This window comes from Scyliorhinus canicula, chromosome 17, assembly GCF_902713615.1.
Source record: "Scyliorhinus canicula chromosome 17, sScyCan1.1, whole genome shotgun sequence".
Lineage (NCBI taxonomy): Eukaryota > Metazoa > Chordata > Chondrichthyes > Carcharhiniformes > Scyliorhinidae > Scyliorhinus > Scyliorhinus canicula.
The window spans coordinates 124,730,954-124,758,858 of record NC_052162.1 but is presented as its reverse complement, the minus strand read 5'-3'; the positions used below and the strand labels follow the sequence as shown (position 1 = coordinate 124,758,858).

The 27,905-nt window shown below is 49.1% G+C and overlaps 1 protein-coding gene and 1 pseudogene across 1 annotated transcript in view; both read left to right on the top strand.

Annotated features, from left to right (window-relative positions):
- LOC119951598 overlaps positions 1-1,783 on the top strand; it is a 52,482-nt pseudogene extending 50,699 nt beyond the window's left edge.
- Positions 1,784-15,112: 13,329 nt separating this feature from the next.
- Positions 15,113-27,905, top strand: part of LOC119951597 (zinc finger protein 239-like) — a 31,499-nt gene continuing 18,706 nt past the window's right edge. The window contains exons 1-2 of the mRNA XM_038774780.1: positions 15,113-15,486; positions 15,655-16,049. The gene's annotated coding sequence lies outside the window, so the exon portion shown is untranslated. The remainder of the gene's footprint in view (positions 15,487-15,654; positions 16,050-27,905) is intronic.

Genomic DNA, 27,905 nt, shown 5'->3' with positions numbered 1-27,905 from the left:
CCCAAACCCCCTCAAATACCTGGTGAAAAAGATGGAAAACAAAGTCCCTGGATGAGAGCTGCCTCATATGCGGCCGCTCCCGACATGTCGCAACCGGAGGCCCGTGTGTTCTGAATTTTTGTCCTGTACTGACACTGATGTCTTTTGTAAATTGTTTTTACAGGATATTAGAAAAGGAGGTATTACAGACAGATATCTCAAACTAAACGTCTCGATCAGACTGAGTCGATTCATCAGGGCCTGAACATCATCGGACTTTGAATCTAGAAGGAGAAATGTTTGTCTCGTCTGTCAGCTTGAGAAGATTTTAAACATCAGTGTGACTGGAAAAGCAACGACACAGACACCCGAGTGAGAGTGTTCCAGAGCACTGACTGTGGAAAGAGCTTTAACCAGTTACACAGCCTGAAAAAACATCACACCATTCACAGCAGGGAGAGACCATACACGTGTTCTGTGTGAACTGATTGTCCAACCTGGAGAGATACGAGGAAACCCAAAATATGGAGAAACGATGGCAATGTGGGGACTGTGGGAAGGGATTCACAGTCCCATCTGCGCTGGAGTTTCATCGACGCATTCACACTGGGGAGAGAACATTCACCTGCTCTCAGTGTGGGAAGGGATTCATTTCCACATCCAACCTGCAGATACACCAGCGAGTTCACACTGGGGAGAGGCCGTTTACCTGCTCCCAGTGTGGGAAGGAATTCACTCAGTTGATCAGCCTGCAGATACACCAGCGAACTCACACCGGGAGAGGCCGTTCACCTGCTCTCAGTGTGGGAAGGGATTCGCTCAGTTAGATAACCTGCAGTCACACCAACGCGTTCACACTGGGGAGAGGCCGTTCACCTGCTCTCAGTGTGGGAAGGGATTCACTCAGTTATCCCACCTGCAGACACACAAGCGAGTTCACACTGGGGAGAGGCCATTCACCTGCTCTCAGTGTGGGAAGGGATTCACTCAGTTATGCCATTTGCAGGCACATCAGCGAGTTCACACGAGGGAGAGTTTGTTCACCTGCTCTGAATGTGGAAAGGGATTCCGTGATTCATCGTACCTGCTGAGACACCAACAAGTTCACAAGTGATTACAGGGGTTGGATTTTACTGTTATTGTTTCTGTTCTCAATTAATCCAGGACTGCATTTTGTTAATTCTGACAGTTGGTCAATGGGGATGGTTGGAGAGTTTCCTCTGCTGGACTGGCTGGTCTCACGACTTTGACTCCAGTGGGCTGATGCTCTTTGAGCCTTGTTGCGAATACCTGGTTTCGAATTTCACAAGGATCACAGATTGAAAGTTGGTTTGTAAGTTGGAAGATGTTTCCTTCTCATTTCTGTTTGGATCCTCCTAAAGCATGCCACCTTGCCATGGAGATGGGCCATGGAGGGTACATGGTTCTTTTGTTTAATTTATCTCTGTGTTTCTTGCAGAAGAACATTATCAAGGTATGGGGGCAGGTTGTCTGACATGGACAGAGAAACAACATTAAATGGTGTGATGGGAGATGGGCAATAACTAATATTTCAGGGGATTGGTTAGCTCAGTTGGCTGGATGGCTGGTTTGTGATACTGAGCGACACCAACAGCGTGGGTTCAACTGCCGTACCGGCTGAGATCATCCATAAAGGCCCAGCCTCTTCAACATTGCCACTCGTCTGAGGTGTGGTGACCTTCAGATTAAATCACCACCAGTCAGCTTGGATTCGTTCCTGCTCACAAAAGCAAAACCTACATTTGTATTCAATTCCCCCACAATAAACAATAACATTCTATTAGCTTTCCTAATTACTTGCTGTACCTGTATACTCGCCTTTTGTGATTCATGCTCTTGGACACCCAGATCCCTCTGAATCTCAGAGCTCTGCAATCTCTCACCATTTAGATAATAAGCTTTTTTATTCTTCCTGCCAAAGTGGACATTTCCACATTTTCCCACATTATTCTCCATTTGACGGATCTTTTCCCACTCACTTAACCTATCTATATCCCTTTGTAATCTCCTTATTTCCTCTTCACAATTTACTTTCCTACCTATGGGGCAGCACGGTAGCACAAGTGGATAGCACTGTGGCTTTACAGTGCCAGGGTCCCAGGTTCGATTCCACGCTGCGTCACTGTCTCTGCGGAGTCTGCACGTTCTCCCCGTGTCTGCGTGAGTTTCCTCCAGGTGCTCTGGTTTCCTCCCACAGTGCAAAGACATGGTGGTTAGGTGGATTGGCCATGATAAATTGCCCTTAGTGACCAAAAAAAGGTTAGATGGGGTTACAGGGATAGGGTGGAAGTGAGGGCTTAACTGGGTCGGTGCAGACTCAATGGGCCGAATGGCCTCCTGCACTGTATGTTCTATCTTTGTATCAGAGGAGCAGGAGTTGGCCATTAAGCCCACTCCATCATTCAATACGATCATGGCTGATCATCCACTTCAATGCCTTTTTCCCCACACTATCCCCATCTCCTTTTGTATTATTGGTATTTAGAAATCTGTCAGTCTCATCTTTAAACACACTCAGTGACTGAGCTCCCACAGCCCTCTGGGGTAGAGAATTCCAAAAATTCACAACCCTCTGAGTAAAGAAATGTCTCCTCCGAGACCCGTCCTAAGTGGCTTCTTCCTTATTTTGAAATTGTGTCCCCTGGTTCCAGACTCTCCAACTCGGGGAAACATCTCACCTGCACCGCCCCTGTCTATTCCTTTATGGATTTTGTAAGTTTCAATGAGATCACTTCTCATTATTTGAAACTCTAGAGAACACAGGTCAGGTTTCCCCAATCTCTCCTCAAAGGGCAGCCCTGCCATCCCCGGAACAAGTCTGGTGAATGTTTGTTGCGCTCCCACTCTGGCGATAAGGGCAGTAAAACTGTACACAGTCCTCCAGCTGCGGTCTAACCAAGGTTCTGCACAACAGGTACATTCTGGTCGGTCTCACCACTTTGCTTCCAGTGGGGCTGATGCTCTTTGAGCTTTGGTGTGAATGTTGCTGCTGAAATGATCCACAAGAGATAATGAAGGACATTTATTTTGTCCTGGATAGTATCGGGGAGGCGGTGACCTCGTGGTATTGTTGCTGGATTAGTAATCCAGAGACCCAGGGTAATGCTCTGGGGTCCCAGGTTCAAATCCCGTCGGGGCAGATGGTGAAATTTGAATTCAATAAAAATTTGGAATTAAAAGCCTAATGATGACCATGAGACCATTTTGAACGCATCTGGTTCACTGATGTCCCTCAGGGAAGGAAATCTGCCATCCTTACCCAGTCTGGCCCACATGTGACTCCAGACCCACACACAGATGCGGTTGACTCTTAACTGTCCCCCACTGAAATGACCCAGCAAGTTTCAGGGCAATTATGAATGGGCAACAAATGCTGGCCCAGCCAGCGATACCCACATCCCAAGAAATAATATTTTATCCGACCATGACAGGTAGATCTAAAATAAATACATTTGTCTCTGTTCCATTGAGTCTACAGCACAGGGCCAGGCCAGTCGGCTCAATTGGTCTCTGTCAGCATTTATATCAGCTCCAATAAACACGTGGTGCTGGAGCATCTCGGTGTTGCTCTTTTATAACCGCAGAGTGTGCTTACCCCGTCTGGTGGACAAATGATCACACAAGTATTTCAGTTCAATCACAGTTTGTTTATTAGACATAAGGTTATATACTTAAGTAATCACGCGTTCATGTACACTAAGACTATAACTATCAATTTAAACGACCTTGACTTAACTTCCAAATGACCGGCTCGTGTAGGGTAGATATGGCCTTATCTGTTTCCTCACTTATGGCAGCTGGAGTTCGAGTAGGTTGTCACGGGTAGATGTCACGGGTCCATGAACTTGGCTGATGTAAGTAGCTGTGCTGCAGTCAGAGGTCAGGTGAAGAGCCGGTCCAAAAGAGAGAGAAATGATGGCCGCACTGCCTTTTAACCGGCTTAAGTTTTCGCCGCCCTTTTGTGAGTGGTTTCTGGGTCACTGTCCATCAATTCCTCAGGGTTCCACCCTCTGATCGTTCACACCCAATCAGGGGCTGCCACATCACTTCTGGGGTGGCAGTCAGTGGCTAATCCTAGGAGGGCTCCGAGCAGGGCCTTGGTACCTTTCCGTCTGGAAGATGATGTGATGGACAAGATTGTCCATTGTTCCTTTAATTACCTTTCAATGGCCCATTTGCAGCTGTGAGTTTCTGCATAAGTCTGGGCTGCCGTTTGCAAATATACAAACTGCAGCTTGTCTGTGTCCCAAGCCTGGCCACATTTCCCATCACTCTTTGCGGCATTTTAGATGACCATATAGGTAACAGTGATCATAATATTATAGGGAAGTCAATGTTTATTCATTTTAATAGCTTTTGTTAGTTATGTTCAGTTATCACAGAATCATGGTATATGAAACAATTCACTCAATCCGAAATTGCACAATGTGAGTCTCTGTCTTCAGGTGAAGTCGTCCTTGACAAGTGACTTGTGCCATATTGTCTTGGGCCAAAGTAGGTTAAATTTTATGGTTTTACCACAGGACTAATGCTGAATGAAAATCTCTGTTACATTTTATTGCAGGATTTGGGGATACACGTTTCTTGTAGTTTAATTCTGTCAATGCTGGAGAAATTCTGTGTCTTAAATTGTGTTCACTTTTCAACTTGCAGCAAAGTTGTCATTTTCCTTCAAATTCTGCAACAGATTTTCTCCACTAGTGTGGGTTTTATTCTCAGTTTCTGTAATGGTGTTGTGGTTATGTCATTTCTGTGACTTATTTCTTAGAAATATGTCATTTATGAATGAAAATGGTATTTTGTAATGTGTGTCTTGTTACTTGAACTTTAACATACCAATCACCTTTATGGATTTATTTTCTGTGTTCAGTAGGAATTGCTGTATTAGTTTAGGTTTGTGTATCTTGTGTAATTTCAGTTATTTATATTTAAGTAACTTGCTTCAGTCATCAGCAGTCACTAAGAAGTTACACATGACACCTGAAGATGTATCATCTCAGCACGGTGGCACAATGGTTAGCACAGCCTCTTCACAGCGTCAGAGACCCGGGTTCAATTCTGGCCTTGTGTCACTGTCTGTGTGGAGTTTGCACGTTGTCCCTGTGTCTGCGTGGGTTTCTTCTGGGTGCTCCAGTTTCCTCCAACAGTCCAAAGATGTGCCGGTTAGGTGGGGTTAGGGTGCGGACTGGGCCTAGATAAGGTGTTCTTTCAGAGGGTCGGTGCAGACTTGATGGGCTGAACGGCCTCTTTCTGCACTGTAGGGATTCAGTGGTTCTATGGTATCAGTTAGGATGATGAGCCTGACGAATATTAATCATGAGGAAGTGACACCACAATGAGAAAGTGACATCACACATCAGCAAGGTGACCGATATCCTTCAGAGTCCAATCAGACATTGATTGTGCCCCATTTAACCAATCAGGAACTGATCATGGGCTGCTTGGGCCAATCAGAACCACAGGTTCACTACCATCAGACCATGTGTAGAGGTAATTGCTGGAAAGGGTTAATGAGCTACAATTCTCTGGAGCTCGACACGGAACACAACATGAAGTAAGAGGATGGACTTCAGTCAACAGAACAAGAGATATCGCCACAGTCACCCAGAAGTCACGAGCTGGTGATCCAGAGTGAAAGGACTGATCCACTGCCTTGGTTGAGTATTGTGATTGAATTGGCAAGTCAATTAAAAGTAGAGGTGTCGGTTAAATTTAGGAAGGGACATATATATTATATATTAGTTGAGTGCCTGGGTCTGTTATAAACACAGGACAGTGGGCAGCATGGTGGTGCAGTCGGTTAGCCCTGCTGCCTCATGGTGCTGTGGTTCCGGGTTTGATCCCAGCCCTGGGTCACTGTCTGTGTGGTGTTTGCACATTCTCCCTGTGTTTGTGTGGGTTTCGCCCCCACAACCCAAAGATGTGCAGGCTAGGTGGATTGGCCAGGATAAATTGCCCCTTAATTGGAAAAAATGAATTGGGTGTTCTAAAAACATTTTTAAAACACAGGAGAGCTCATGAGCAAGTAGTCCAGGACGTGTAGCACATTCTGGTGGGGACACCGGTCTGGAGAGGATTTGGTTGCAGTTTGAGCATGAGAGGGACTTAAAAACATGAAGATGTGGGAAAGGGAAGAAAAGATAGAGAGGGAGAGGAGAAGTGAGGGAGGGAGAAGAGAGAGAGAGAGAGAATTACGGTTGGAGTTAAAGGCAGAAGTGAGGAAAGTTAAAAAGGAGGAGTAACCCTTCCCAGTCCAAATCCTAATGGGGATATTTTTAAATTTATACAGGCCCTACCAAAATTTGAGGGGAAAGATGTAGAAATATTCTTCATGGCATTTGAGAAAATAGCAACTCAAATAGAGTTGATGAAGGAAGAGAGAGCATTCCTCATGCAAAGTAAACTGATGGGGAAGTGCAGGAAGTTTATACTTCCCTGTCAGAGGGGCTGTCTCACAGTTACAACAAGATAAAGACTATTCTGGGTGTATTTCAATTAGTTTTGGAGGCATTGAGGCAAAAGCTTTGGAATTTAAGGAAACAACAAGGACAGACTGAAACTGAATTTGAAAAGGTTAAACAGGACAATTTTAATTAGTGGGTATGAGCATTGGGTGTTGAAACCAGCTATGGTGCTCTCAGTAAAATCATTCTCCCAGAAGAATTTAAGAATTCAATACCTTCTGTGATAAGAATCTACATTGAAGACCAAAGGGGGATGACCGCTAGACAAGCAGCAATAATGGCTGACCATTATGAGCTGATCCATACATTTAAATCTTTGTTCCGTCACCCCCATAATTTGGTTAAGGATAGGAAGCGGGAGAGTGAAAGGAAGAGAGGTAGCCAAGGTAAGGAATAGATAACTGGGAATGCTCGGAGGTCGTCTCCTCAGACCAGGAAGGAAGGTGCTGAGCGTGTAGGCGAGACTCAAAGGTCTCAGTGTTACCGTTCCAATAAAGTGGGGAGCATTCATACAGCCTGTTGGACGTTGTGAGGAAAGCCCATGGGACTTGTTGAGATTCATAAGGAGGATTCTGAAAAGGGATCAAAAGTGGAGAATAGCACAGAGCGGACAGTAGCTCTAAGTGGAATTAGGAGACCTGAGGTAAACTGTGCTGTGGAAGCAGGTGTGGTGAATGAGGTCGATGAGAGATATGCAGGGCTTTGATCTGAGAGGAAGATCACCCCATTTTCATCAAATGATGGAGCCAAACCCAAAATTATTTCAAGGGTCACAGGTCCTACACAAACTCTCTCGCTGGAGAGGGATTTGTTTTTTCCTCTGGAGAGTTCAATGAAAGCTACGGGACTGGATTCTCCGCTGTCGGGATTCTCAGTTTCACCGGCAGCCCGGGGAATTCCCGATGGCATGGGGCTGCCCACAATGGGAAACCCCATTGGCCAGCTGGTGAGATGAAGAATCCCGGGGGCCCCCTGCAACAGATTTCTGGTGAGGCGGGACGGAGAATCCCGCCCAAGGTATTGGTGAATGGGATAAGTGGAGATTATATCCCAGTTCCATTATATAAAGTACAATTGGAGTGTGATTTATTGTCAGGACTTCTGGTTGTTAGAGTGGTTAAGAAGTTTCCTGTAGACAGAGTAGACTTACTTTTGGGGAATGATTTGGCAGTTGTGAAGGTTGTAGCTTCACCCATGATTACAGAGAGTCTGAGGGAAGAAAAGGAGACAAAACAGTTCCAGGAACAGTTTCCAGATATTTTTCCGTCATGTGTGGTGACCAGGGCAATGGCTAAACAAAGTTCATCGCCAGAGATAAAAGTCACGCCACAATCAGATGGTAGAGCAGCCAAAACTGTCCTTGAGAATGAGGATAATTGTGAGGAAGTGTTTGCTGGGACTTCATTAACTGAGGCCCAGGAGGCAGACCCAGAGTTATGTAGATTAGCATAGTTAGGTCTCATGAAGGTTGAGGCTGAAATCGTTCCAAAGTGTTACTACATTGAGAACCAAGTTCTGAGGAGGAAGTGGAGACAGCCTCATATACCTGTGGATGAGGAGTGGATGTTTGTTCACCAGATATCCCAAATATCGTAGGGAAATACTGCGGGTAGCACGAGATACGAATGGCAGGACTTGTGGAAATTCGGAAAACCCAGGCATCAGTCAACAGGCATTCTTCCTGGCCAGGACGGCAAAGAATGTAGTGCGATTCTCTCGAATTGGTCGTACCTGTCAGTAAACCACAGCACAGGATTAAACCCGTGCCTTTAATACCCAGACCAGTGTTTTAAGAACCGTTTATTCGGGTATTGGTGGTTTGCAGAGGATCGTTGTGTAAAATGAAGGCAGGGCTGAGCGGCCTCTCCCCTGTGTGAACTCGCTGGTGTATCTGCAGATTGGAAAACTGAGTGAATCCTTTCCCAAAATGAGAGCAGGTGACCGGCCTCTCCCCATGTGAACTCGCTGGTGTATCTGCAGGGTGGATGAATCACGGAATCTCTTCCCACACTGAGATCAGGTAAATGGCCTCTCGCTGGTGTGAACCCGCTGGTGTGTCTGCAGGGTGGAGGAATCACTGAATCCCTTCCCACACTGAGAGGAGGTGAATGGCCTCTCCCCAGTGTGAACTCGTTGATGTCTCTGCAGATTAGACGACTGAATAAATCGCTTCCCACACTGAGAGCAGGTGAACGGCCTCTCCCCAGTGTGAATTCGCTGGTGTGTCTGCAGGGTGGATGAATCACTGAATCCCTTCCCACACTGAACACAGGTGAACGGTTTCTCCCCAGTGTGAATTCGCAGGTGTGACTGCAGGCTGGATAACCGCGTGAATCCCTTCCCACACTGAGGGCAGATTAACGGCTTCACCCCAGTGTGAAGTCGCTGATGTCTCTGGAGGTTGGCTGAATCACTGAATCCTTTCCCACACTGAGAGCAGGTGAACGGCCTCTCCCCAGTGTGACTGCATCAATGAGTTTCTCGGGCAGATGGGACTCTGTACCCATTCCCACAGTCCCCACATTTCCAAGGTTTCTCCATGTTTTGTTACTCCTTGTGTCTCTCCAGGTTTGCTGGTCAGTTAGGGCAGCACGGTGGCACAGTGGTTAGTGTTGCTGCCTACGGCGCTGAGGACCTGGGTTCGAATCCCGACCCTGGGTCACTGTCCGTGAGGAGTTTGCACATTCTCCCCGTGTCTGCGTGGGTTTCGCCCCCACAACCCAAAGATGTGCAGGTTAGGTGGATTGGCCACGTTAAATTGCCCCTTAATTGGAAAAAATAATTGGGTACTCTAAATTTATTAAAAAAAAAAAAAAAAAAGGTTTGCTGGTCAGTTGAAGCCTCGTCCATACACAGAACATGTGTACAGTCTCTCCCTGCTGTGAATGGTGTGATATTTTTTCAGGCTGTGTAACTGGTTAAAGCTCTTTCCACAGTCAGTGCTCTGGAACACTCTCATTCGGGTGTGTGTGTGTCTCGGTGCTTTTCCAGTCACACTGATGTTTAAAATCTTTTGAAATCAACAGATCGGGAAACCATTCTCCCTCTAGATTCAAAGACCAATGACATTTAGGACCCGATGAATTGAGTGAGTCTGTGAGACCGAGACATGATGTTTCAGATTTCTGTCTGTAATTCCTCCTCTTCTAATATCCTGTAAAACTGTTTGGAAAAGACATTACAGTCAGCATAAGATCGAAATTCAGAACAGACAATTCTACTTACAATGGAACATTCTTTCCTCGCCCATTCCCCCCAAAGCTGTAAATCTCCATCCCACACACTCTCGCTCCATTCTCACTCTGCTGTATCTAATATTCACCCTCCCAATTCTCCTGAAGGTGCTGATTCAGGCTGATTAACAGATCCATGCTCACTTTTTCCTGTCCAGGACACAGAAACCATAACAAATCGGAGTTGCAGTCGGCCATTCGGCCCATCGAGCCTGCTAACCATTCAATAAGATCATTGGCCGATCTACCTCAGCACCATTTTCCCACACTATCCCCCATATCCATCGATATCTTCAATATCTAGAAACCTATGTATCTTTGTCTTGGAAAGACTTGATGACTGAGGCTCCACAGTCCTCTGGGGTATAGAATTCCAAAGCTTCACAACATCCTCGAGTGAAGAAATCCCTCCTCATCTCAGCTTTCTTTCCATTTTCCCACCTGTTCCCCATAACCTTCAATCAGAAATCTATCCAACTAATCCATAAAAATATTCAATGACCCTCGCCCTATAGTGGTCCCTGTGGAAGAGAAATTCAGAGACTAACAACCATCTGATGGAAGACATCATTGGAAATATATAACAGAGTTATTATACTATATTAAACAGCTAGAAATAATAACAAATGTGCTTTATTACAGAACTCTGAATAATATATCTGTGCGGAGACTGCACGTCCTCCCCGTGTGTGTGTGGGTTTCCTCCGGGTGCTCCGGTTTCCTCCCACAGTCTAAAGATGTGCGGGTTAGGTGGATTGGCCATGCTAAATTGCCCGTAGTGCCCTAAAAAGTAAGGTTGGGGGGGGGGGGGGTTGTTGGGTTACGGGTATAGGGTGGATACGTGGGTTTGAGTAGGGTGATCATTGCTCGGCACAACATCGAGGGCCGAAGGGCCTGTTCTGTGCTGTACTGTTCTATGTTCTATATCGAATGCATACCATATAATAACACTAGACATATCCTACGGGGCGGCACAGTGTTTGGCACTGTTGCTTCACAGCTCCAGGGTCCCAGGTTCGATTCCCAGCTTGGGTCACTGTGTGGAGTCTGCGCGTGCTCCCCATAAGACCATAAGTAATAGGAGTGGAAGTAAGGCCATTCGGCCCATCGAGTCCACTCCGCCATTCAATCATGGCTGATGGGCATTTCAACTCCACCTACCAGCATTCTCCCCGTAGCCCTTAATTCCTCGCAACATCAAGAATTTATCTATCTCTGCCTTGAAGCCATTTAGCGTCCCGGCCTCCACTGCACTCCGCGGCAATGAATTCCACAGGCCCACCACTCTCTGGCTGAAGAAATGTCTCCGCATTTCTGTTCTGAATTTACCCCCTCTAATTCTAAGGCTGTGCCCACGGGTCCTTGTCTCCTCGCCTAACGGAAACAGTTTCTTTGCGTCCACCCTTTCTAAGCCATGTATTATCTTGTAAGTTTCTATTAGATCTTCCCTTAACCTTCTAAACTCCAATGAATACAATCCCAGGATCCTCAGCCGTTCATCATATGTTAGACCCGCCATTCCAGGGATCATCCGTGTGAATCTCCGTTGGACACGCTCCAGTGCCAGTATGTCCTTCCTGAGATGTGGGGCCCAAAACTGGACACAGTACTCCAAATGGGGCCTAACCAGAGCCTTATAAAGGCTCAGTAGCACATCGCTGCTTTTATATTCCAACCCTCTTGAGATAAATGACAACATTGCATTTGCTTTCTTAATCATAGATTCAACCTGCATGTTTACCTTTAGGGAATCCTCGACTAGCACTCCCAGATCCCTTTGTACTTTGGCATTATGAATTTTCTCACCGTTTAGAAAGTAGTCTATGCTTGGATTCTTTTTTCCAAAGTGCAAGACCTCACATTTTTTCACGTTGAATTGCATCAGCCATTTCCTGCACCACTCTCCCAAACTGTCTAGATCCTTCTGCAGCCTCCCCACTTCCTCAGCACTACCTGCCTGACCACCTAACTTCGTATCATCGGCAAACTTCGCTAGAATGCCCCCAGTCCCTTCATCCAGATCATTAATATATATGGTGAACAGCCGCGGCCCCAACACTGAACCCTGTGGGATACCACTGGTCACCGGCTGCCATTCCGAAAAATAACCTTTTATCCCAACTCTCTGCCTTCTGTCAGACAGCCAATCCTCAACCCATGCCAGTAGCTCACCTCGAACACCATGGGCCCTCACCTTACTCAGCAGCCTCCTGTGTGGCACCTTATCAAAGGCCTTTTGGAAATCCAGATAGACCACATCCACTGGGTTTCCCTGGTCTAACCTACTTGTCACCTCCTCAAAGAATTCTAACAGGTTCGTCAGGCACGACCTCCCCTTACTAAATCCATGTTGACTTGTTCTAATCTGACCCTGCTCTTCCAAGAATTTAGAAATCTCATCCTTAACGATCGATTCTAGAATTTTACCAACAACCGAGGTTAGGCTAATTGGCCTATAATTTTCCATCTTTTGTCTTGATCCTTTCTTGAACAAGGGGGTTACAACAGCGATCTTCCAATCGTCCGGGACTTTCCCTGACTCCAGTGATTTTTGAAAGATCTCAACCAACGCTTCCGCTATTTCTTCAGCCACCTCCCTCAGAACTCTAGGGTGTAGCCCATCGGGGCCAGGAGATTTGTCAATTTTAAGACCTTTTAGCTTTTTTAGCACCATCTCTTTTGTAATGGCAACCATACTCAACTCAGCCCCCTGACCCTCTATAATTTTTGGGATATTACTCATGTCTTCCACTGTGAAGACAGACGCAAAGTACTTATTAAGTTCTCCAGCCATTTCCTCGTCTCCCATCACTAGCCTTCCAGAATCAGTTTGAATTGGCCCAATGTCTACTTTGGCCTGTCGTTTGTTTCTTATGTATTGAAAGAAACTTTTACTATCATTTCTTATATTACTGGCTAGCCTGCCTTCATATTTGATCCTCTCCTTCCTTATTTGTCTCTTTGTTAACCTCTGTTTGTTTTTATAGCCTTCCCAATCTTCTGATTTCCCAGTGCTTTTGGCCACTTTATAGGATCTCTCTTTTTCTTTGATACATTTCCTGACCTCCTTTGTCAGCCATGGCTGTCTAAACCCTCCCCGGATAATCTTTCTTTTCTTGGGGATGAACCTCTGTACAGTGTCCTCAATTATGCATACAAACTCCTGCCATTTTTGCTCTACTGTCTCCCCCACTAGGGTCTGCTTCCAGTCGATTTTCGCCAGTTCATCTCTCATGCCCTCGTAATTACCTTTATTTAACTGTAACACCATTACATCCGATTTTGCCTTCTCTCTTTCAAACTGCAGACTGAACTCAACCATATTATGATCGCTGCTTTCTAAGTGTTCCCTTACTTTAAGATCTTTTATAAAGTCTGGTTCATTACATAGCACTAGGTCCAGAATAGCCTGCTCCGTTGTGGGCTCCATGACAAGCTGTTCCAAAAAGCCATCTTGTAAGCATTCCATGAATTCCTTTTCTTTGGATCCACTGGCTACGTTATTTACCCAATCCACCTGCATATTGAAGTCCCCCATGATCACCGTGACCTTGTCTTTCTGACATGCCTTTTCTATTTCCTGGTACATGTTGCGCCCCTGGTGCTGACCACTGTTACGAGGTCTGTACATAACTCCCATTATGGTTTTTTTGCCTTTGTGGTTCCTCAATTCTACCCACACAGACTCCACATCATCCAACCCTATGCCGTTTAGTGCCATAGATTTAATTTTGTTCTTAACTAACAAGGCAACCCCACCCCCTCGGCCCACCTCCCTGTCTTTTCGATAGGTTGTATATCCTTGGATGGTTAACTGCCAGTCCTGAACCCCCTGCAGCAATGTCTCTGTGATGCCTACCACATCATAATCATTCACGATGATCTGTGCCATTAGTTCGTCTACTTTGTTACAAATGCTACGAGCATTCAGGTAAAGTGCCTTAATGCTAACTTTCTTATCATTACAGATATTGGAAGTCCTAAGATGTCCAAAGTTATCCTTCCTTTTTGTTGAATTCCTCGTCTGCCTCAAGCTTAAATCCACCTGCCTACATGTTATCCTCCTGCGTATCTTGCCATTTAACTCCATGCTCCCTGTCGCTTTCACTTTCCCTTCCCCCCAACTCAGAAGTTTAAAGTCCTACTGACCACCCTATTTATCCTCTTCGCTAGAACACTGGTTCCAGATCGGTTCAGGTGGAGACCGTCCCAACGGTACAGATCCCCCCGGTTCCAAAACTGATGCCAATGTCCCATGAAGTGGAATCCCTCTTTCCCACACCAATCCCTTAGCCACGTGTTTACTTCCCTAATTTTCTTGTCCCCATGTCTGTGTGGGTTTCCTCCGGGTGCTCCAGTTTCCTCTCACCAGTCCCGAAAGACGTGCTTGTTAGGTGAATTGGACATTCTGAATTCACCCTCAGTGTACCCGAACAGGCACCGGACTGTGGCGACTAGGGGCTTTTCACAGTAACTTCATTGCAGTGATAGTGTAAGCCTACTTGTGACAATAATAAAGATTATTATTATGATTATCTCTGTCCGATATTAATTTACTGTCACCTTAAATGTCAGCCATGTTGGGGAAATCAGAACTTTAATTGTGAACATTAGGAAAGAGCCCATCTTTTAGCTAAACAAATAAATGTGTCAAGCTGAGGGAGCAAAGGATGTCGATGTCAATGTCTTCGAGAGAGAGACCTGGGCCAATCTTTCCAGAGTAAGAAGTCTTACAACACCAGGTTAAAGTCCAACAGGTTTGTTTCAAACACGAGCTTTCGGAGCACGGCTCCTTCTTCAGGTGAATGGAAAGGCTTGTTCCAGAAATGTTTATATAGACACAGTCAGAGATGCCCCGGAATGCGAGCACCTGCAGGCAATCAAATCATCAAAGATGCCTCTCTCTCTGCATCTTTGATGATTTGATTGCCTGCAGGTGCTCGCATTCCGGGGCATCTCTGACTGTGTCTATATAAACATTTCTGGAACAAGCCTTTCCATTCACCTGAAGAAGGAGCCGTGCTCCGAAAGCTCGTGTTTGAAACAAACCTGTTGGACTTTAACCTGGTGTTGTAAGACTTCTTACTGTGCTCACCCCAGTCCAACGCCGGCATCTCCACATCAATCTTTCCAGAGTCTGCCTTTCCAGAGTCTGCACCCTCCCTGGATTCACTTCCTTTACCTTCAGTTGCTGCAAGTGACTAATTGAAGGTGAGAATGAGAAAAGAAATGGGAAGGGGGAGAAAGGAAAGTGTTTTACTCACAGATGTTGGAAACAGGAGGAGGTTTCCGTCTGTGTGAAGCTCAATCTTCAATCACTCTCATTGGTTACAGAACCAGAGTCCTTCTGGTCGTCCAACTCTTCCCATTGGTCAACACCAATGCTGGACGGTCAGGTGGTGGGCACAACCTCGCACATGCTCAGTCCCCCCCTCTCCCATGGACATGCGTAGTCGCTGGCCAGGTGGGGGAGGGGAGGCCGGCGAGCGGCTTCTCACTCTGGCCGGAGACGTCAGCCGGTTGCCTGGAAACGTTGTCTCGAGGAGACAGAACAATGAGTGGGGACCCAGCGGGGCTCCCGCGCCGAGCCTGCGCACTGCAATGCAGCGACGTCACCGCCGAGCAGTATGATTCCTATTGGCTGATTCAGGCTCTCACACAATGAAAGGTTCTGGTTTCCCCAGGAGGTGGCTGACGTTTAAGGAGACAGTAAATTAATATCGGCCAGGAAGCAGTGAGCAGGGATCTGTCAATCAGCCTGAATCAGCACCTTCAGGAGAATTGGGAGGGTGAATATTAGATACAGTAGAGTGAGAATGGAGGGAGAGTGTGTGGGATGGAGATTTACACCTTTTGGGGAATGAGAGAGGAAAGAATGTTCCTGAGAAACTACAATTGTCTGTTCTGAATTTCTATCCTGTACTGACAGTGATACATTTTTGAAACTCCTTTTCCAGGATATCAGAAGGAGAGGATTTGCAGACAGAAACCTCACACCAAACATCAGCTGCAGATCTGCTCTATTCATTAGCCTTTCATCATTGGATAAACGTTTGTCTATTCTGTCTGCTGCAGAAAATGTTATGAATCAATTTGACTGGAAAAGTACAGAGATACACACACATCTGAGTAATAGTGTTCCAGTGCACAGAATGGGGAAAGAGCTTTAATCAGTTATATAGCTTGAAGAAAATATAAAGAATTGGTGCAGGGAAAGACCCAACACGAGGCTTCAACAAATGAATTGAATGTTGAGAGGCAGAAAGACACCTGCAAGGAGAAACAATGGAAATATGGGAAATGTGGGAAAGGATTCATATCCCCCACTGAAGCTGGAAATTCACCATTCCTGGTGGGTATTTTTCATCCTATATTAAATTGTAAGTCATTGTTTTGTATTTACTTTATTCGTTCTGGGCGTCGCTGGCTTGGCCAGCATTTATTGCCCATCCCTGAGGACATGTAAGAGACAACCACATTACTGTGGGGCTGGAGTCACATGATCGCCAGACCAGGTAAGAATGACAGATTTCCTTCCCTAAAGGACATGAGTGAACCAGATGGGTTTTTACAACAATTGACAATGGCTACATGGTCATCATTGGACTTTTTTTTAAATATAATTTTTATTGGAATTTTTTACAGAAAATATAAAACATAATGACAAACAATGAAATGCAACAAAATAACCCATAATAACCCATAATAACTGTAACACCCCCAGACCGTATCGACGCATGTATCCCATCCCCCACCCTCCCAACCCCAATGAACAACAAAAGAACTTAAAGATAAATTTAAATTAAATAAACAAACATAGTCATCGTCCGCCCCCCCCCCACCTTTTCCCTCCCCCCCCCGACCTTTTCCCTCCCCCCCCCCCACCTTTTCCCTCCCCCCCCCCACCTTTTCCCTCCCCCTTCTCCCCCGGGTTGCTGCTGCTACTGTCCCTGTACCCTATCGTTGAGCCAGAAAGTCGAGAAAAGATTGCCACCGCCTAAAGAACCCTTGTACCGACCCTCTCAGGGCGAATTTGACCATCTCTAGCTTAATGAAACCCGCCATGTCATTGATCCAGGTCTCCACGCTTGGGGGCCTCGCTTCCTTCCATTGGAGCAAGATCCTTCGCCGGGCTACTAGGGACGCAAAGGCCAGCACATCGGCCTCTTTCGCCTCCTGCACTCCTGGCTCCACCCCAACCCCAAAAATCGCGAGTCCCCATCCTGGCTTGACCCTGGATCCCACCACCCTCGACACCGTCCTCGCCACCCCCTTCCAGAACTCCTCCAGTGCCGGGCATGCCCAGAACATATGGGCATGGTTCGCTGGACTCCCCGAGCACCTGACACACCTGTCTTCACCCCCAAAGAACCTACTCATCCTCGTCCCAGTCATGTGGGCCCGGTGCAGCACCTTGAATTGGATGAGGCTAAGCCGTGCACACGAGGAGGAAGAATTAACCCTCTCCAGGGCATCAGCCCATGTTCCGTCTTCGATCTGTTCCCCCAGTTCCCCCTCCCACTTAGCTTTCAGCTCCTCTACTGACGCCTTCTCCGCCTCCTGCATAACCTTGTAGATATCAGATATCTTCCCCTCTCCGACCCAGACCCCCGAAAGCACCCTGTCACTCACCCCTGCTCGTGGGAAGCGAAGGGAATCCCTCCACCTGCCGCCTAGCAAATGCCTTTACCTGCAGATACCTGAACATGTTCCCCGGGGGGAGCCCAAGTTTCTCCTCCAACTCCCCCAGGCTCTCAAACCTCCCATCAATAAACAGGTCTCTCAGCTGTCTGATGCCCGCTCTGTGCCAACCCTGAAATCCCCCATCAATGTTCCCCGGGACGAACCTATGGTTCCCCCTTAACGGAGCCTTGCATCGAGCCCCCCACTTCTCCCCTATGTCGCCTCCACTGCCCCCAAATCTTGAGGGTAGCCGCCACCACCGGACTTGTGGTATACCTCGTAGAAGGGAGCGGCCACGGCGCCGTTACCAGGGCCCCCAGGCTTGTATCTCCACAGGACACCCTCTCCATCTGTTTCCATGCTGCCCCCTCCCCCTCCATTACCCACTTGCGCACCATCGACACATTGGCCGCCCAATAATACCCCGAGAGATTGGGTAACGCCAGCCCCCCCCCCCCATCTCTACCCCGCTCCAAGAAGACCCTCTTCACCCTCGGGGTCCCATGCACCCAAACAAAGCTCATGATGCTGCTAGTCACCCTTCTAAAAAAGGCCCTAGGGATAAAGATGGGCAAACACTGAAAAAGGAACAAGAACCTCGGGAGAACTGTCATTTTGACGGACTGCACTCTACCCGCCAACGATAGCGGCACCATGTCCCACCTTTTAAATTCCTCCTTCACCTGTTCCACCAGCCTGGTAAAATTAAGCTTATGGAGAGTCCCCCAACTCCTGGCCACTTGCACCCCCAGGTATCTGAAACTCTTCACTGCCCTCTTAAATGGGAGTCTCCCAATTCCCTCCTCCTGATCACCCGGGTGTACTACAAATACCTCACTCTTGCCTAAATTTAACTTATAGCCCGCGAAGCCCCCAAATTCCGCTAACAGCTCCATCACCCCCGGCATTCCCCCTTCTGGATCCGCCACATACAACAGCAGGTCGTCCGCATACAGCGATACACGATGTTCCTCCCCACCCCGCACCAGACCCCTCCATCTCCCTGACTCCCTCAACGCCATAGCCAAAGGTTCAATCGCCAGTGCAAAGAGCAAGGGGTACAGGGGGCACCCCTGCCTGGTCCCACGGTAGAGCCTAAAGTACTCCGATCTCCTTCCATTGGTAACTACACTTGCCATCGGAGCCGCGTAGAGCAGCCTCACCCATTTGATGAATCCCTCCCCGAATCCGAACCGCTCCAGCACCTCCCACAGGTACCCCCACTTAACTCTATCAAACGCTTTCTCCGCATCCAGCGCCACCACTATCTCCGCCTCCCCCTCCACTGCCGGCATCATAATAACATTTAGCAGTCTCCGCACATTCGTGTTGAGCTGCCGTCCCTTGACAAATCCTGTCTGATCCTCGTGTATCACCCCAGGCGCACAGTCCTCTATCCTGGTGGCCAGGATCTTCGCCAGCAACTTAGCGTCAACATTGAGGAGTGAGATAGGCCTGTATGATCCACACTGCAAGGGGTCCTTATCCCGCTTCAGGATCAGAGAGAACAGTGCCCGCGACATCGTCAGGGGCAAAGCCCCCCCCCTCCCATGCCTCATTGAAGGCTCGCACCAACAGGGGGCCCACCAGATCCGCATACTTTTTATAAAATTCCACCGGGAACCCATCCGGCCCTGGCGCCTTACCTGACTGCATTTGTCCAATCACCCTGACTAACTCCTCCAACTCTATCGGCGCCCCCAGCCCCTCTACCAGCTCCTCTTGAACCCTTGGGAACCATAGCCTGTTCATGAAGCTCTCCATTCCCCCTCTCCCCATCGGAGGTTCTGACCGGTACAGTTCCTCGTAGAAGTCCCTAAAGACCCCATTTACTTCTGTCCCCTTCTGCACTACATTCCCACCCCTGTCCGTCACTCCACCAATTTCCCTAGCCGCATCTCGCCTGCGGAGCTGATGCGCCAACATCCTGCTCGCCTTCTCCCCATACTCATATACCGTGCCCTGCGACCTCCTCCACTGTGTCCCCGCCTTTCTGGTGGTCAACAAGTCAAATTTGGCCTGCAAACTACGCCGTTCCCCCAGCAACCCCTCCTCCGGTGCCTCCGCGTATCTCCTGTCCACATCCAGGAGCTCCCCCACCAGTCTCTCCCTCTCCTTCCTCTCCCTCCTTTCCCTATGGGTCCGTATGGAGATCAGCTCCCCCCGGATCACTGCTTTCAGAGCCTCCCAGACCATCCCCACCCGGACCTCCCCCATGTCGTTGGTATCAAGATACCCCTCAATACTTCCCCGGACCCTCCTACACACCTCCTCATCAGCCAGCAGCCCCACATCCAGGCACCAGAGTGGGCGCTGGTCCCGCGCCTCCCCCATCTCCAGATCAACCCAGTGCGGAGCATGGTCTGAAATCGCTATGGCCGAATACTCTGCATCCTGCACCTTCGGGATCAATCCCCTGCTCAGGATGAAAAAATCTATTCGGGAATAGACCCTATGGACATGGGAGAAAAAGGAATACTCCCGCGCTCTCGGCCTCCCAAACCTCCAGGGATCCACCCCTCCCATCTGGTCCATAAACCCACTCAGCACTTTGGCCGCCGCCGGTCTCCTACCCGTCCTTGAACTGGACCGGTCCAGTGGGGGATCCAGCACTGTGTTAAAGTCTCCCCCCATGATCAGGCCCCCTGCCTCCAGGTCCGGAATGCGGCCCAACAAGCGCCTCATGAAGCCGGCATCATCCCAATTCGGGGCATATACATTAACCAGCACCACCTTCTCTCCCTGCAGCCTACCCTTCACCATAATATATCTGCCCTCCTTGTCCGACACCACCTCAGCCGCCTCGAACGCCACCCTCTTCCCCACCAGAATCGCCACCCCCCGGTTCTTTGCGTTCAATCCTGAGTGAAAAACCTGCCCCACCCACCCCTTCCTCAGACGAACCTGGTCCGCCACCTTCAAGTGGGTCTCCTGGAGCATAGCCACGTCCGCCTTCAGCCCCTTCAGATGAGAAAATACCCTAGTTCTCTTAACCGGCCCATTCAGCCCCCTCACGTTCCAGGTAATCAGCCGGATCAGAGAGCAACCTGCCCCTCTCCCCCGCCGGCTAGCCATAGCTTATCAACTGCTCGCCCCAGGCCAGCTCGCCCCGCCTGACCCGTTCCCCATGGCGATAACGCCTCTCCTCTACCCCCTGGCCCACGCCAGCTCCTTCCTGGCCATTCCAGCAGCAACCCGTTATCCCCACCCCCCCAGCCCCCCAGGCTAGGACCCCTCCTAGCCGCGACGCACCCTTCATGGTACTTCCGTGAGTCAGCTGACTTCTGCTGACCCGGCAGCTCCTGCCAAAACCCATCTCCTCCCGGCATGGGGTCATCCCCCTCTTGCCACGCCTCCTTGGCACCGCTTCAGCGCGGGAAAGAAAACCAGTAGAGGCCACGCCCCCACCTCAAGCTCCGCCCCCCCTGCCCCGCAGCGCGGACAACCAGAGGAAAGCCCGCGCTTTCACACTGCCACACCCCACCCTTCTGACGCAGCTCCTCAAAATCCAGTTTCACCCCAACCCCCAGCCCCGTACAGACGAGAACATATAAAGCACATACCCCCAACGTTCCCCACATACCCCACACCCATACCCAACAGACAAACCCACCCGGAAACAGAGCAAAAAGAAAACCAGCATAAAAAAAACACGTGTTAAAATTGAAGAACAGCAACAGCGAAAACAGCAACGGCCATAGTGTGTCCCCAGACCCTAGTTCGAGTCCAGCTTCTCCGCCTGTACAAAGGCCCACGCCTCCTCCGGGGACTCGAAGTAGTGGTGCCGGTCCTTATATGTCACCCACAGACGCGCAGGCTGCAGCATTCCAAATCTGACCTGCTTGGCATGCAGCACCGCCTTCGTCCGGTTGAACCCGGCCCGCCGCTTTGCCACCTCCGCAGTCCTGGTAGATTCGCACCACCGAATTCTCCCACTTGCTGCTCCTCTCTTTCTTGGCACAGCGCAGCACACACTCCCGGTCACTAAATCGATGGAACCGCACCAGCACCGCCCGCGGGGGTTCATTTGCCTTAGGCCTCCTGGCCAGCACTCTGTGAGCTCCCTCAAGCTCCAGGGGCAAATGGAAGGACCCCGCTCCCATCAACGAGCTCAACATCGTGGTCACGTACGTCGGGAGATCCGACCCCTCCAGCCCCTCCGCCAGGCCCAGGATCCTCAAATTCTTTTGCCTCGTGCGAACGTCCAGCTCCTCCAAGCGGTCTTGCCACTTTTTATGAAGTGCCTCGTGCAACTCCACTTTCCCCACGAGGACCACGGACTCCTCCTCCCGCTCAGCGGCCTGCTGCTGCAACTCCCTAATGGACACCTCCTGGGCTGCCTGAGCCCCAAACAGCTTGTTGGTAGTCACATTCAGGGAGTCCAGCAACTCAGCCTTCAGCTCCGCAAAACAGCGCAGAAGAGAGGCTTGCTGCTCCTGCGCCCACTTCCACCAGTCCTCGGGTGTTCTGCCGGCCGCCATTTTGTCCTTCTTCCCCCGCTTTTCTTGGGGAGCTGCTGCAGCTTTTTCCTTTGCCCCACTCCGGGTGAGCACCATAAATTATGGGGAATGCTCCTCTAGACACCTTCCCCCACCGGGATTCGTCGAGACAGCGCCGTTTGGGGCCCTCAAATCGGCCCAAAAGTCCTTAAGTAGTGGGAGTTGCGGTGCACTGCAAAGCCTATTTTCTGACCGCTCCACTCCTCGTCCAGGCCATCCACCGGTGGAGAATCTGAGAAGAAGTGTTCCCACACGGGGAAAAGTCCAAACAGCACCACTACAAGCCCTTAAAAGAGCCCCAAAGTCCGAAAATAGTGGGAGCCACTGAATGTGCGGCTTAGCTCCGCATCACCGCTACCGGAAGTCCGTCTCCGCTTCTTCAATGGCCTTGGTGAGATCTTTTCACAGTTCTTCCCTCTGCTGCTAGAATTCAGCTTTCATAAAGGCCCTCAGGTCAGCTTGAGACCTATAAGCTGGCCCTTCCCCCGCTTGCATGCTTGCAGAGGCTTTTGTTTGCTGCTGCTTCAGACAAATCTCGCACTGTTTCTGTGGGTCTGATAACCAAGAAACATCCTATTCCTGGGGGAAAATACTCCTTGAACATTCACCCACGCCTTTTCATCGAAATTCCAACCCGTGCTGCCCAAAAAAGAGCTCTTTTCTGCAACCTTAGGCAGGAGCTGCCTCTGTGTGATCACTCACTCCATGATGCACACCGGAAGTCCATCATTGGACTTTTAACTCCAGATTTTTATTTAATTCAAATTCCACCATCTGCCCTGGTGGGATTCGAATCCAGGTCGCCAGAGCATTGTTGCTCGTTTTACTGGAGTGTGATTAACACGCCTCCGTTTAAAGGCCGTGTGCTTAACACTACTATGGCTCTGTGTATGTAATTATGCTCGGAGTCGCCAGGTGCCGTATTTAGACACCGTCACAAGTATATCAAGGTCAGGTTCAAAGTAATAAATCTGTACACCGATTAGTAAGTCCAAACGATTGGTGTTTATTATAACAAATATAATAAATACACATGCATACGCTAAAGAGACTAACTTACTTCTAATACTAAACAACTAAAATACTTATCTAGACAGGAACAGGCAAGGTCAGGGGACAAGGCCTTCGTCCCGTTCTTGGTCTGCAACTCTCAGATTCTTAAAGTTGTCAGGATCTAGCAAGGTCTGGATCACGCAGTGATCGTTGTATTGGCACTTACAGTTCGATGGCTGGTGGCTCAACGGCCGGTGATGGAACTGGAGTCAGGATGCGATGTAGCAGCAAAGCAGAGCCGGAGCAACAAAACAGACCGAACCATATGCGGGGTCTATTCTTATAGGTCCTAGAAGTCCGTGCCCCCTTGGGGCAGTTCTTTTACCTGCCATGTATAGATTGGGCCTTTCCCAATCGATATCTTCCAAACCCCCCAATCTGAGGGTCGTTCCTCGATGGGTGGGGCGGTCCCTACGGTTCTTTGTGTTGGTTACTGTGGCGCCATTCTATCTGGGCGTCTACGCAAAAGTATCCATTGATACTTAAATGTTTCTATTGTGCGGGGTCTGGATCTGGATCACCTCATTACTATGCAGATCTGTTCCCATTTGCACCTTTGGCTGAAACTCTGCACCTGGCCAAAAACTGGTTTCTGTATGTGCAGAATGCAAATTAGTCTTCTGCAAACTGCCTGTCCTTGCTAAGACTGTTTTTCCCTGCAGCCTTAGCAGTTCTCCATTTTGTAGCCCAGTGTCCATCTTAGATAGCTACAGCATCACCCTGGGTCTCTGGATTACTAATACAGCAACAATACCACTACATCACTGTCTCCACATAATAACAGTAAGAAGTCTTACAACACCAGGTTAAAGTCCAACAGGTTTGTTTCAAACACGAGCTTTCGGAGCACGGCTCCTTCTTCAGGTGAATGATTCCTGATCACCTGAAGAAGGAGCCGTGCTCCGAAAGCTCGTGTTTGAAACAAACCTGTTGGACTTTAACCTGGTGTTGTAAGACTTCTTACTGTGCTCACCCCAGTCCAACGCCGGCATCTCCACATCATGTCCACATAATAAGGGGAGGGACTTTGTTGACTTATTGTTTAAATATATAGTATTCTTTTAAATTTTTTAATTTAAAGGGTTTACTCATGGCAGGAGAGCACAAAGCCATGGTTTGGTCCTCTTGCTCCATGTGGGAATCCAGGTGCATTTCCAGTTCCCGGGACCAGCATTGTGTGCAGGAAGTGTGTCCAGCTGCAGCTCCTGGAAGCTCAGGTTTCAGAGCTTGAACGGCGGCTGTGGAGCATCCCCGAGTCTGAGAGCATCGTGAGGCATGTTCAGAGAGGTGGTCACACCGCAGCTGAAGGAACTTGAGGAAGGAAGGGAATGGGTGACCGCCAGGCAGTCCAAGAGAAAGAGGCGGGTACTTCAGGAGTCTCCTGGGGTCCCGCTCGCTAATCGGTATTCCATTTTGGAGGCTGATGAGGCTGGTTCCTCCAGGGAGTATGAACAGAGGCAAGTTTCTGGCACCACAAGCAGCCTGTCTGTACAGGAGAGGGGAAAGAGAGGAAGAGCAATAACAATAGGGCATCCTTTTGTATCTGGAAAACCTCAGATATGTCAACCAGTATTTTAATCAAAGTTCTACCCAGGTGTCTTTTAATAGTGAGGAGAACAAAATACAATCTTTATTGAACAAAGTTAATCCGTAAATTAACCCAAGTTTGTATACAAGAAATAGCCAGGATTCAGCTCTACTACCCCCAAAGGTGATTGGATTGAACTGTAGATCCAATCCTCAAGCCTCTCTGGTCCATCATCATTAAGTTAGTCTCGCTGGCAGCTTCCTCCCTCCTTCCTTCTCTGGTCAGTCTGGGGTTGGTTCACAGATTGATGTGGATTGTGCTTGTGGTATTATAAACTCTGTAATAGGCCTGCATCGCTTGGCTGATTCCTTCCTTTCTGCTTCTTTTTGTTCTTTGCGTTTTAGTGACCCAGATTTATGCTTTTTCTTTTCCATGCTGGTAGGGGTAATATTCCTGAAATAAAAACTTAATAAAAAATAGCCCACATTGGGAAAAATGAATATTGATGATTGCAAGAATAACTTGAAGGAACGCCAGATAAACCCCTACTTGATAAAAAATATAAAATAACTTACTTACACTTCAATAGGCTATGTTCATTAGTCAATACTACTGTGGCCTATGCAGCTTCAGAAGAGGAGACAATCCACGGTCCAGTGTTCACACCAGCAAGCAACTGAGACAACTGTTGAAACTTAGAAGTTTGGTCCGACTACAGTAAGACATTAAGAATGGTCCCATGACCAAAGTTAACATGTCCAGTTTGATACTAGTGTGGTGTTACAAGTCGCAACCGTTTGAGTTTACCGATCATGGCTTATCACTTCAATATCTTTGGCCTCATGATTCACGGTCAAAGGTACCGCTTCTCCTTTTCAGTGACCTCGCGACCCTATGTACTGGCAAAAATCCTTTCAAGTTGCCGACCATCTCAAATCACGAACTGGAACTTTATCTTTAAATTCACACGCTCTTGCTGAAAACGTGGATTTCCAACTATGTCTGACCCAGGTGAACCAGCCCCCCACCTCCACACCTTTTCGCATCCGTTTAACACTGCTTCGTTCCTTCATACACTGAGTGATTATTTGTTTGTTTCTTTATTGCATTTTTTTTTTTTAAATAATTTTTATTGGAATTTTTTACAGAAAATATAACAAAAAGTATAGCAAAAAGCAGTAATATGCAACTAACAGCCCCATAACACCCACAATTCCCCCCATACCGTAACATCACATGTATCACATTCCCCCACCCCCCCCCCCAAACAAGAGAACTTAACCATAAATTAAAATTAGATAAATCAAATTTAAATAAAATAAGCTAACATAATCAACGTCCCCCCCCCCACCCCCCCCCCCCCCCCGGGTTGCTGCTGCTACTGTCCCAGTACCCTATCGTTGAGCCAGAAAGTCGAGGAAAGGTTGCCACCGTTTAAAGAACCCTTGCACCGATCCTCTCAGGGCGAATTTAACCTTCTCAAGCTTAATGAAGCCCGCCATGTCATTGATCCAGGTCTCCACGCTTGGGGGCCTCGCGTCCTTCCACTGTAGCAAAATCCTTCGCCGGGCCACTAGGGACGCAAAGGCCAGCACACCGGTCTCTTTCGCCTCCTGCACTCCCGGCTCTACCCCAACCCCAAAGATCGCGAGTCCCCATCCTGGCTTGACCCTGGATCCCACCACCCTTGACACCGTCCTCGCCACCCCCTTCCAGAACTCCTCCAATGCCGGGCATACCCAGAACATATGGGCATGGTTCGCTGGACTCCCCGAGCACCTGGCACACCTATCTTCACCCCCAAAGAACCTACTCATCCTCGTCCCAGTCCTGTGGGCCCTATGCAGCACCTTGAATTGGATGAGGCTAAGCCGCGCACACGAGGAGGAAGAATTTACCCTCTCTAGGGCATCAGCCCATGTCCCGTCTTCGATCTGTTCCCCCTCCCACTTCGTTTTCAGCTCCTCTACTGACGCCTCTTCCTTCTCCTGCATAAGCTTGTAGATATCAGATATCTTCCCCTCCCCGACCCAGACCCCCGAGAGCACCCTGTCACTCACCCCCTTCGCGGGGAGCGCAGGGAATCCCTCCACCTGCCGTCTAGCAAATGCCTTTACCTGCAGATATCTAAACATGTTTCCCGGCGGGAGCCCAAATTTCTCTTCCAACTCCCCCAGGCTCGCAAACCTTCCGTCGATAAACAGGTCCTTCAGCTGTCTAATGCCCGCTCTATACCATCCCCGAAATCCCCCATCCATGTTCCCCGGGACGAACCTATGGTTCCCCCTTAACGGAGCCTCCATCGAGCCCCCCACTTCTCCCCTATGTCGCCTCCACTGCCCCCAAATCTTGAGGGTAGCCGCCACCACCGGACTCGTGGTATACCTCGTGGGAGGGAGCGGCCACAGCGCCGTTACCAGGGCCCCCAGGCTTGTATCCCCACAGGACGCTCTCTCCATCCGTTTCCATGCTGCCCCCTCCCCCTCCATCACCCACTTACGCACCATCGACACGTTGGCCGCCCAGTAGTACCCCGAGAGGTTGGGCAACGCCAGCCCCCCCCCCATCCCTACTCCGCTCCAAGAAGACCCTCTTCAACCTCGGGGTGCCATGCGCCCAAACAAATCCCATGATGCTGCTGGTCACCCTTTTAAAAAAGGCCCTAGGGATAAAGATGGGCAAGCACTGGAAAAGGAACAAGAGCCTCGGGAGAACCGTCATTTTGCCGGATTGCACTCTGCCCGCCAGCGATAGCGGCACCATGTCCCACCTTTTAAATTCCTCCTCCATCTGTTCCACTAGTCTGGTGAAGTTAAGCTTATGAAGAGCCCCCCAACTCCTGGCCACCTGCACCCCCAGGTACCTGAAACTCTTCACTGCCCTCCTGAAGGGGAGCCTCCCAATTCCCTCCTCCTGATCTCCCGGGTGCACTACAAATACCTCGCTCTTTCCTAAGTTCAGCTTATAGCCCGCGAAGCCCCCAAATTCCGCTAACAGTTCCATCACCCCCGGCATTCCCCCCTCTGGGTCCGCCACATATAACAGCAGGTCGTCCGCATACAGCGATACCCGGTGCTCCTCCCCCCCCCCGCACCAGACCCCTCCACTTCCCTGACTCCCTCAACGCCATGGCCAGCGGTTCAATTGCCAGTGCAAAGAGCAGGGGGGACAGGGGACACCCCTGCCTGGTCCCACGATAAAGCCTAAAATACTCCGATCTCCTTCCATTTGTGACTACACTCGCCATCGGCGCCGCATAAAGCAGCCTCACCCATTTGATGAATCCCTCCCCAAATCCAAACCTCTCCAGCACCTCCCATAGGTACCCCCACTCAACTCTATCAAACGCCTTCTCTGCATCCAGCGCCACCACTATCTCCGCCTCCCCCTCCACTGCCGGCATCATGATAACATTGAGCAGTCTCCGCACAATCGTGTTGAGCTG